The sequence below is a fragment of the Balaenoptera physalus genome, assembly GCF_965194825.1.
Source record: "Balaenoptera physalus genome assembly, chromosome: 19".
Classification (NCBI taxonomy): domain Eukaryota; kingdom Metazoa; phylum Chordata; class Mammalia; order Artiodactyla; family Balaenopteridae; genus Balaenoptera; species Balaenoptera physalus.
In genome coordinates this window covers 42926122-42937330 of record NC_138900.1, presented here as the reverse complement: position 1 = coordinate 42937330, position 11209 = coordinate 42926122, and the positions used below count along the sequence as shown (strand labels likewise).

Here is an 11209-nt window from a genome sequence, read left to right as displayed (position 1 = left end):
ATTGATGGAAGAGCAATTATTTAGATAATTGTGTATTAGCCTCTGCAAAAGCTGCTAAGACATTGTCCAAATAAATAGGAACGTACATTGTTAGTTGTATAGTTGTATCATTTATTCTTGTATAGTTACACTTGGACATTAAGAAACTTTCAATGATTCTAGAGTAGATTTAAAAGGGACCATAGAGATTACTGAACTGAACTCATAATGTCTGACTCTCCCTCAAAAACACGTAATCACTACGGTCTATTTCCACTCTCGCCCAGGAAACTCACATCTTCCTTCTTCCACTTCTCCTACCACGAACCATCCTCCACAGAGTAACCATGGTAACATTTTAAAGATACAGTTTATGCCACTGTCCCTTTAAAAACCTTTCATGTTTCCTGTTAACATTTGCTTGAAATCAAATTCTGCTTATGGTCTTCAAAACCATGAAAGGTTTGCTTCTCATGGATGACGTCTCCAAATCCACCTCTGCCAACCCCCCTTCCTTGCTGACACACTGTAGGCACCTTGGCTTCCTATTGGTTTCTTGAGCTTCAAGTCCCCTTGCCATGTTGGTGCACTTGCCCTTGCTGAGACCTCTTCTTGGAAAACTCTATTGCTGGCTGGTGAAATTACTGGCATCTCCTCACCCTTTGTATGTCAGTTTAAATATCACATCCTAAGGGGCCGTCTTCCATTTTGTATGTAGTCTTTATCACATTATCTGTTTATAGAACGCAATAAATATTTTTATATGCAAAGGAAAGACTACTTTCCTTATTTATGTGTTTACTTATTTATAAACCCTCTCCCCTCTTAGAATTTAAGCCCCATAAGGTAAGCATCCATGTCTAACCTGTTAACCACTCTGTCTCAATGCTTATACCAGTAACTGGCATTAAGTCAGCGCTCCATGTTTATTGAATGGGTGAATGGATGCATAAATTAATCAGGAATGAAAGGCTGTTGATCCTTGCCTATGGAACTAATATCATCAGGCATATGGCATCTCTTGATAATATAAAACTTAAAACTTTCAAGGGTTAGTAGCTGGGGGCACTATCTGTAGGGAAGAGCAGCTTGAGCAGAAGTTTCAAATTCCCTGGCTCTTAATACCCCCTTCCTTTTGAATAGGTTCTCATCTTATTTTCTACTTCTTATACCACCACTGTCTTCTTTTGTATTCTGTGCACTTTTTAAAGATCTGCTTTAAGAGTATGCAAAACCCCCACTAATTATCTACTCTTTAATGGCTTTGATAGCTCTGCTGAGATATATTGGAACTTTCAAAAGTCTATGAATAAGTTTAATGAAAGAAATAGGTATAGAGTGAACATGAAATAAAATTGTGTCTAACTTAGATATGACTTTACCATGAACACTAACTTTTGTAATTCATTGATCTTATTCTTCATTAGGTCTCCAAAGTGGAGGAGAGAGAGAGAGAAAGAGAGAGAGAGAGAAAAAGAGAGAGAGAGAAAAAGAGAGAGAGAGAGAGAATGAAGGTATGGCACCACCAAGAAGTATTCCCCTCCTTTAATGGTTAGGTTTTCCCTTTCACTTAAGGCCTAAGAGACACATCTCTTAGATGAAAACCCAACAAAAAGACAAATATACTGGTGTGTCTACCATATATGAAAATAATCATAACCTACTGGCATTTTTTTAAAGCAATGTCTGCACATAGTAATTGGTATGGGCATAGAACAGTCCCAAATACTCTGAGACAAGAAGGAAGGGGGCAGGGCACAACCATTAAAAGAATGACACAACCATTAAGAACAGGATACCACAAAAACCAGTTAGAACCAACTAGGCCCAAGATGGTGCAAGATTTGACTTCCAGTAGACCTTGGGCCTCATTATGCACCCATTGTAATGTATCAGCACATGCTAAATGACACACCCACAGGCGCCATGACAGTTCTGAGGCCAACAATAAAAGGCCAAAATGTGGGTGGTGCCCCAATTCATGGAAATCCCCACCCCTTCTCCAAGACAGTTAGAATATTCCTCCCACCTGTTAGGCTGTGAAATTACCCAGTCCATAAAAACTAACCACTCCCGCACCTCGGGACACTCTTGCCTTTTGAGACGGGCTGCATTCTGCCTATGCAGTGTGTATTTCCCTAAATAAACCTGCTTTCACTTTACTATGGCTTGTTCTTGAATTCTTTCCTCCACAAAGCCAAGGACCCTCACTTGTCAGCCTGTCCCAGGGACTCACCCGAGACTTGGGACATGACCATCCTCTTGTGCCCCAGTTTTTCCTATACCACTTCTGCCTCTCTACTTGTTAGTAAATGCTCAAAGCTTATTGCTGAGTGACTAGAGAAATTCCCACATGCCAAGCCCATGGAAAGGTGGATGAATGAAACAAACAAGACCTTCATGGGATTTCAAGTCTGAGAGAAAGGCAGACATTTAACAAATCATTATCACATTTTAACAATGAGTTTGGTTCAGTTCAAACCATATTAGCTGGGTAAAATGTTTTGCTCCTGGTGTTTGGTGCTGGGCCTGCAGAAACAGAAATAAGCATGGGAGAGATCAGGAGGAGACTCCAGGGAAATCAGAAAACTGCACACACAGTATAAACTCCTTAAAGGTTGGATCACATATTTCCATCTCACTTAACCCAACGTGCTTCCTGATAAATGAATACCTGGTAATCAATGATCAAGTATCTGCTTAAAATATTCAAGGTCCAAGAAGATACTATATCTAGAATTTGCCCATTTATTATTTTGTTGTTGTTATTGTTATTATCCGACTAATTCTTCTCTGTGGGACATCTTCCAGGGGTATTTGTTAACAGACTAAGACACTTAAGGTTTTGAGACTAGTTCATTTTATCTCCTTTAGTTTTAAGATGTAATGGAGCCACGGCTTTCGTCAGCCAGCAATTTTCCCACCTTAAGCCCTTAACCCTACTAGCTGATAAGTAATTTCACAGTTCCAGCATAGCTATATCAGCTTGCAATGCAAGAATTTGGATAAATCTAAGACAAAGTGGGCATGAGGTAAGGCAAGAGTAATCATTATTTCACAGGTGTTTGTATTTGTCCTATTTTCTTGAGACTTGTGAATATATTTACATGACAATTTGAAAATGATGTTTGGGCCATAATTGTTCCTAGACTGCTAAATACAGGAGGGGCCAGGGGACTTGCAGAGCTGGTAATGGGAAGCCCGACTGAGCTAACATTTTGACACTGGCTCCTTCTCAGGAGAGGCAAACAGAGGAGAAGAATGGAAAGGAAGCTGTCACTAGGAAACCAAAAAAAAAAAAAAAAAAAGGAAACCTGCAGAGTACACAACAAGGAGACCGGAAAAGGAAAGGAGTTAATTAACAAAAAGGTGACATCCCAACACTTGCAAACACAAGTGGGAGGAGCTGTATCAAGGAATAGGAAAGATTAAATACACAGGCAAACTTGGACATCACATTCTAATATTGCCAAAAATAAGACAAACTCATAAATAGCAATGAAAGCTGTCAAGGAAAGAATTGGCAGCAAACGCTAGGCTCCAACGCCATTGTAGCTTTAACATATGCATTGGTCCTACAGACTTTTTCTGTAAGGACCAAGTTGGGTAAGACCCAATTCCTTTTCCATGTCTTGTCTCTTATATTAAAATTATGTCTAAGACAATGATCTGCCTTAAAGAAATAGTGATATTAGAGACGTTTAGCCCCATTTGTCTTAGCCTATTCTTATTTTGCAGAAGTTGTTTCTCTTCAGGGAGACATCTTTTTTTTTTTTTTAACATCTTTATTGGAGTATAATTGCTTTACATTGTTGTGTTAGTTTCTGCTATATAACAAAGTGAATCAGCTATATGTATACATATATCTCCAAGGGAGACATCTTTAGTTGAACAACATCTCAGTGCTTGGTGCTGTACAGGTGTCTTCTCACTGAATCCTGAGGCTACACTTCTGAGGTTGACATGCTTATCTCCCTTCTGGAGAGACTCAGAGGCTCTTGCAGGTTAATTAGCTTGTACTTTGTGCTATAGCTTGTGCACCACGAAACAACAGAGATGAAAGAAAAGGAAAGTTTCCTTTCATTCTGACAATTGAAAAGGTCCAATGAAGTGACATCTTGCTTTGTGAGGTAGTGAAACTCCCCTCACGTAGGATGTATTGCTGACAAAACCTTGTCAGGGAAACTTTTGAGGAGATTTAAACCTTTGTCAGGTTATTGCAATAGCTGATCTCTGAGGTTCTTCCAAAGGGAAGAGTTTTTTGATTCCATGATACCCAGCACTTAATTACTGCACTTTTACGTTCCATGTCTAACACTGACTAATATTTATTTAATAAGGAAAAAACACACACACACTTGTTTCTCCTTCTACTTCCCCTTGAAATCAAGAAGCAGTTTGACATGACAACTAAAAAGCTAATCATGTATCTCATTCTAGGCAGAAGGTACAATAGAGCGGAACTGCTGAAAATAATGATAATAACATGAAAATGTGAACATACTTCAGGAATGTTAGTATTTTATTCACCACCTCAATATCTGGAATCTGTTGTTAATGCCTTCTTTTGATCTTTGCTATAATTATCATTATTAAACACTCTACAATGTGGCAGGCACCTTTTTGAGTACATTACCTGTATTAATTATTTATACTTCACAGCCCTATAGTGTCAATTCCATTATTATCTGCATTTTACATGAGAAAGTAGAAGTAGAGAGCTGTTTAATATCTTTTCACAGCCACATAGCTAGTAATCAGTGGGACCAGTTTATATGAATGAAGAATCTATATTCATAATCACTTCTGAGTGTTTCTAAAACTTCAGCAGGAATCAGACTCTCCTAGTGAGCTTTTAAAAATACAGAGTGCTAGACCCCAACCCCAGAATTTCTGATTCAATAGGTCTGGCGTGGAAGTCAATAATTTGCATTTCATACAAGTTCTCAGGTGGTATTGCTGCTACTGGCCCAGGACCACACTTAGAAATCTGCTGCCCTATAGGCTACTGTCTCTTTTACTTAATTTCTCCCATATTCACTTGAAGGGTGACAGACAGCCACTAGTTAGAGAAAAGACTGAAACTAGAGATAAGGAGATGTGTGATAGCAGGGAACACAGATAAATACTGAACTGTGCTCCCAGAGGAAGTTGTTAAATTGTTTTTTTTCTTTTTTTTAAAGAGTTGAGAGGGGTCATTAAAAATATAATTGCTTTTCACCTGTGTATTGTTGTCCTCGAGCGTTGTACCCGGAGAAACGTGATGGATTGCCGGGTGATCCTTTGGAATTTCCTACAATAGCAGGGACTGAAGTGAGACCATAACCCAGGGCTGGGTATAATGAGTATTTTACACAAAAGCATTCTGATTGAGAGAACAAGCTCAGTCCTTAGACAGGGTCAAGGGTCAAAGGAGGAATCCAGGTGCAAAGGCAAGAGTCATAGTTTAAAATGTGTGATAAATGCACATGTTCACAAACACGTCTGCTCAAACCACAGCAGGAACAGTGGAACTGAAGCAAAGGGGAGAGATAATTGACTACCTACATGATGGTGTATGGGGGGGGGGGGTTCCTGGTCTAGTGGGACAGATCCAGGGTCTGGGTTCATATTTCATGTCACAGTCTTTCACACAGTGTCACGGTATGAGTCAGCCTGTTGGTGTTGTGTGTATTGGAGAAGAAAACACCTCTCAGAGAGAAAGTTAACTTGACCCAACCTGGAAATAATTAAAAATAAGAAATCTGAAACTGAGCTACTGAAATTTATCGTTTTAAGGCACAGCCACATTGCTTTTCCTTATCCCTATGTTTACAGAACTGAGCTTATCCATCTTATCTCTCCTGGATCATTTCATTCCTAGATTGCAAGCCTGTCAAAGCACTGCAGGATTAGAGTGATAGGTGCTATAGACTCATGTACAGAGGCAGATGGATTAGGAACACGTATCTTTGCAAAGAACCATAAATTTGACAAAATTCGAACAGATCACTGTTTCATGAAAAGAACTGGAAATAGGTTAGTAAAATTAAAGTGAACCAAACTACTCCTCTAATTCCTATTATATTTGGCAATTAAGTAGAATATTCTTAAAATACATAATTAACTGAAAATTGATTTGTTTGACTCAGATGTAAAATATTTGAGGAAGAACTTTGGTTTTAAATCCTCTAGATAACAATAGTAATGAAAAAGAAACAAAATGAATATCAAATAAATGGTGATACCTTTCCATGGGCTAGGATTTTTAAAGTACTACTTTGTTTAATTTTTATGACAGCCTTTTGACATTGCTATTGTTACTGTTATTGTTATTATTAGTATTGTTAATGAGTACACTGATGTTTAAGAACATCAATGGCAGAATCCAAATTCAAATGTCAAAAATTCAAAGCCAAGATCCAAATTCAAAGAAGTGTTCTTTACTATTTCTGTAGCTAACTTTTAAGGTGGTTGCAAGATTTGGGGGTAAAAATCTGTAAATGCCTAGACAATTCTGGGCACGTAGTATTCATTCTGTCAACAATGTCAATTATTATCATCGATTTTCAGAGCTTCACATATTTAATTAATGATACATTGAACCTGACCAAAGGTAATAATACACAAATGGCATATCCTCTTCTTTTCCATCTACTGTATGCATGAGTAGACATGGATACATATCTATAAATGTATATATGAAAGATATCAGAGAACAACTCTATGGTACAATTAAATGAGCATATATTTTGTTGACAGAATAATAGAAAGCTCTGAGTAAGATAAAATAGAATATTTTCTAAGAGGAAAGATTATATTTGCAATGAAGCTTTGAGATTTTCTTCTTTAAAGATATTTGAAGAAAAATGATAAAATTTATTTAATGAGATTTCATTTATTAAGCAGTTACTATATTCCTAACAATGATATAAACTGAGAGCAAAGGCAATTCAAGGATGATATTCTTTAGTGGGAGAGAGAGAAAACACAATCACAAGTTATAGTGTGAAATGCTGTGTAATGGAAATCTTCAGAGGACGCTTAACAGAAGAGAAGTGTCACCTAAAGCAGAGGATGATCAGGGAAGCTTCTCAGAGGAGATGACCCTCAATATGAGACTTCGCAGGGAAAGGGGGAGTTGGTCCAAGAAGGAAAGGACAAAAGAGTCACTTCAGACAGAAGGGCCAGGTTTAAAACATTGAGCATGATAGAGTTTGGCTGATTTTTATGTTTTGCAAGAAGCTGTGGACCAATGGAACATTAGTTGGTGCTCCATGAATTTATAACTTCATCATCAAGTTATTGTAGACAAAGGTGAGTGTCTCCTAAGTTAACTAAGCTTTTAAGTGAAATGAGTTTAGATACTCTTCATGTGCAAATGTGAAGCAGATATATTCTTGAGGTGCAGCATGAAATATTTCCAAGTCTTACTTGGCCAAGGAATTGTGTTTTTTTGTTTTTTTTTTCTTTTTGGGCCTCTCTTAGTTCCAGTGACTACAATTGCCTCCCTGGGGAGAATCTGCATTAGATAATCCCTTGAAACATGGTTCTATTCTCAAAAACTAAGATATCCTGAGGCCCTGGAAGGAGCACAGGGCTGGGAGTCAGAATGTCTGGATTGTAGTCTGCAAATAAAAAACTAATGTCAAATGTGAGTCTTTAGACTTCCCTTCTCTGAGCTCGGTTTCATCATTACAAATCAGGTAATTTCTAAGGTCCTTTCTAATGAATGTACCATAAGGAAAGCCTCGATTTTGCTACAGTCTTTTCTAGGCATTTGGCAATCTTCCTTGTCAGAAAGTCCTTTTTACTGAATAATTGACAAGGTTTCTATTAATAACAAATTTGCTGTTGAATTTAAGGCACACTTTTATTGTGCTGTGATTTAAATAGGCCTTTTTGAAAGGTCTCACTCTAATTTATGACTTTTTCACACATTAACCAATTTTAAATAAAATGCTGGACAAATCTGGTCAGTTTTTAGCTTTTGAGTCAAATTATGAAGCCAGGTACAATATTATTATCTGCTGTTCTTAAGGACAATTTTAAATGAGATGTCACACTGGAGTAATGTTATGCCTCTCAGAAGAAGAACCTATTTTAATAATGAAATGGAATAAGAAGTCATTCACAGAGAGGAGAATGCAGTTTTATTCTAATATCTCAGACACTTTTTATTTCTGATGCTTTACTTATATCATGCACTGGGGAAATAACCCAGCTCCTGCATCTCTTACACATGTATCTGTAGATCAACACAATATATGACCAACAGCACACGCAATTTCAAACTGAACAAGAATGCGGATTGAGCGGCCAGGGTACCTCTTCATTTAAAACAGCGTTTCTCACCTCAACAGTACTGACATCTTGAGCCAGATGATGCTTTTTTTTTTTTTTTTGGACGGGAGATTGGGGGACACCACTGCTTCTCCCTCTTAGATGCCTCCCCAGATGTGAAAAACAAAAATGTCTCCAGACATTAATCAATGACCTGTAGGGAACAGCATTGCCCCCAGTTGAGAACTACTGATTTAAAAAAATATACACATTACATCTAGCTTATATAAGGTCTCTCCCTTTCTTAGTCTCTCTCTCTCTCCCTCCCTCCCTCTCTTTCTCGCTTAAGTTTTGTAAACCTGCATGGTGTTTTCTTATAGATTCTTTTATATATAAAAGAATTTTAAAAAGTGTAAATACTTTTTTCTGAGTTTTATTAGTTAAGTCTTCCACCTGAAGGTTCATTTCCAGAATACAATCATGAAATGTTTGCATGATTGAGATGAAAACAAGATTTTATCGATTACCTCCTTTTAGCCAGCCACACTGAATACAGAAGTTAATGTTTCCTTTCAGGTATCCTTTCAGGTGTCCTTTCAGTGGTGGGGCACTTGCTACGTGCTGAGGTGGCTCACTACAGATTTTGAAAGCTCTCGTTATCAAAGAGCTCCGCCTTAGACTGCTGCTGAAGTATGTCCATCATCACTTCAAATGATATGCTGTGACCTGCTACTTCCACCTTTTAACCTGCTTGCCTTTGTGTTGTTTCCCACTATTCCTGTCAAGGTAGTCTAAACCTTTACCAAAAAGCAAACAAAAAAGCACAAAAACTTGCCCCTTGATTATTGCAGTCGTTTCTTAACTGGTTTCACTGACTTCTTTTTTGCCACCTCTCAATTTATCAAGCACGCACATGTCCAATTCATCTTTTCTAACGGTCTAATTTTCATTCCCTGCTAAAGTTATAAAGGTCTCCTTCACTCTCCAGAATGAAGCTCAAACTCTAAATCAGAGAGGAACCTGAGACAGGCTTTAATGAGTCCAGTGGGCACCCCATGTGCCCTTTTTCAACTCTCTGGTCCACCTCATAAGGCCAGTTTCCCATCCTCTTATTGCTCTCTTGTCGTAATGCTTGCTCCCCCCTCTTTGTCTTTGTCATTCTGAGCACTACACAGTGACACCTCTATTCTGATGCTTAGTCTGTTCTTATAAAACTGTGCTAACTGGAAATCAAAATCCATCTACTTCATAAATATTTTCTATACTACAGCCCACAGGTTCTATTCTGATTTCTCATTTTTCTCCAGCATACATACTAACTTTATGCCTTCACTTTCCTCATGCAGAATTCCTGTCTCTCACATTTTCTTTTCTCTCTCCCACTTTCATTTCCCTACACAAAACTAGTTGCATAATAATTGCAGAATCAACACCACTTGATTTAAATCACCATACCGTTCCAATGTCTGAACCTGATGGAAGTCACAGAGAGGAAGAGCCCTTGCTTTTCTTGAAGACCAGAAGTGGAAAATTGCAAATTGAAGACAGTGGTTATTTTTAAGGCCCCATGGAGAAAATGTTGCAATGAATTCTAGCTGTTCATTCATGTGTACAAATTTATATAGCGGTTGCTTTATCAACATAAACATATGTTAAAAAATGGGTTGCTTTGTTTATTTACATGCACATTTGTTTGTTTTGGAGCTTTTGGAAGAATGACATTATACAGTTCAACCATTAGCTTGCCATATGACCTTGTGCAAGTCCTCTAAACTATCTGAACTTTACTTGTTTGGGAAGGAAAAAGGTGATCATAAGATTCCCGAAACCACGTTAAACTGAGCAGCTGTACCTTTTATTGGTCTCAAAACAGAACTGTTCAGTAAGCAGTGGTTACCTTCTATCCATCTTCCTTCTTCCTCCTTGAAAACAGTACTTCAGGCTTGTTCAAGCATCTATCCCTTACCTCTGTGACTTAGGGGTCAAGACCCAGTCCCAGCTCAGCAGTAAATACTGACTGTGCTAAGTAATGGTAGTGCTCTGATTCTCTTTACGGATCCATTAAATGGGCATGTAACCCTGTGAGAGTCGGCTGAAGGATTTCTGGGTAAGGTCAAATCACTCCTGATATAAAATCCTACAAAAAGAATAGTCCCTTTTGCCCCTCATTATCTCATGTCTAGACTGGGGACTTGGATCATCTGTGGCTTCCTTGGGACAGTGAGGGGAACTGACACAAGGGAAAATTCACACATTGTTGATGGTCAAAAAGAGGAAAAGAGAAAAGTTGACATAATTGAGCTGCTGAATCAATACACTACGAAACTTGCCCGCGGCTGGTACTGCTACTTCTCCCTAGCCCACCCCGCAAACACCCCTACTACCTACTCTCCACTCTTTCTTTTAGTAATACAATTCACTTCAACTTTATTAGGCCAACCATTTTCACAGCTAGCTATGACCTTGAGAATGAGTCCCTGGAAACAGAGTGTGAACAGAACTGACCTGTTTTCAGCTTGCATGTTACCTCTTTGAAAGGAACTTGCTTGTTCTGTACGTTTTTTTGTTCCCCTCTTAGATGGGCTAGAACATATATATGGGTCCAAAGAGCCATAAATGAACAGAAGAATGTTGATAATATCATATGGGATGCTGGAGTTAAAAGAGAGAAACAACTTTTGGGGGGCAATTCCAAGAGCAGAGCCACACATCTGCTATGAACAGTCGACCTACATATGGCCCACTTACAAATGTACGGCAGACATACGGTCCACCCACATCTTGAGAAATAGATCTCCTACCCAGTTTAACCACTGCATTTTCGGGTCTCATGTTTTTCAACAGCTTAACCTATACCCACCTAACACACCACACTTCAACAAGACACCTTGCTTTGTGAGGTAATATATTCCCTTTATTCTCTTTTCATTTAAGCCAATTTAAATAGCAAACTTCTCCTTCTAGCTGC

General features: G+C 38.4%; 1 long non-coding RNA gene across 3 annotated transcripts in view; it reads right to left on the bottom strand.

The window, feature by feature from the left end:
* The window catches only part of LOC309649491, a 600739-nt gene that overhangs the window by 227206 nt on the left and 362324 nt on the right, over positions 1-11209 (bottom strand). The gene's annotated exons all lie outside the window — the stretch shown is intronic.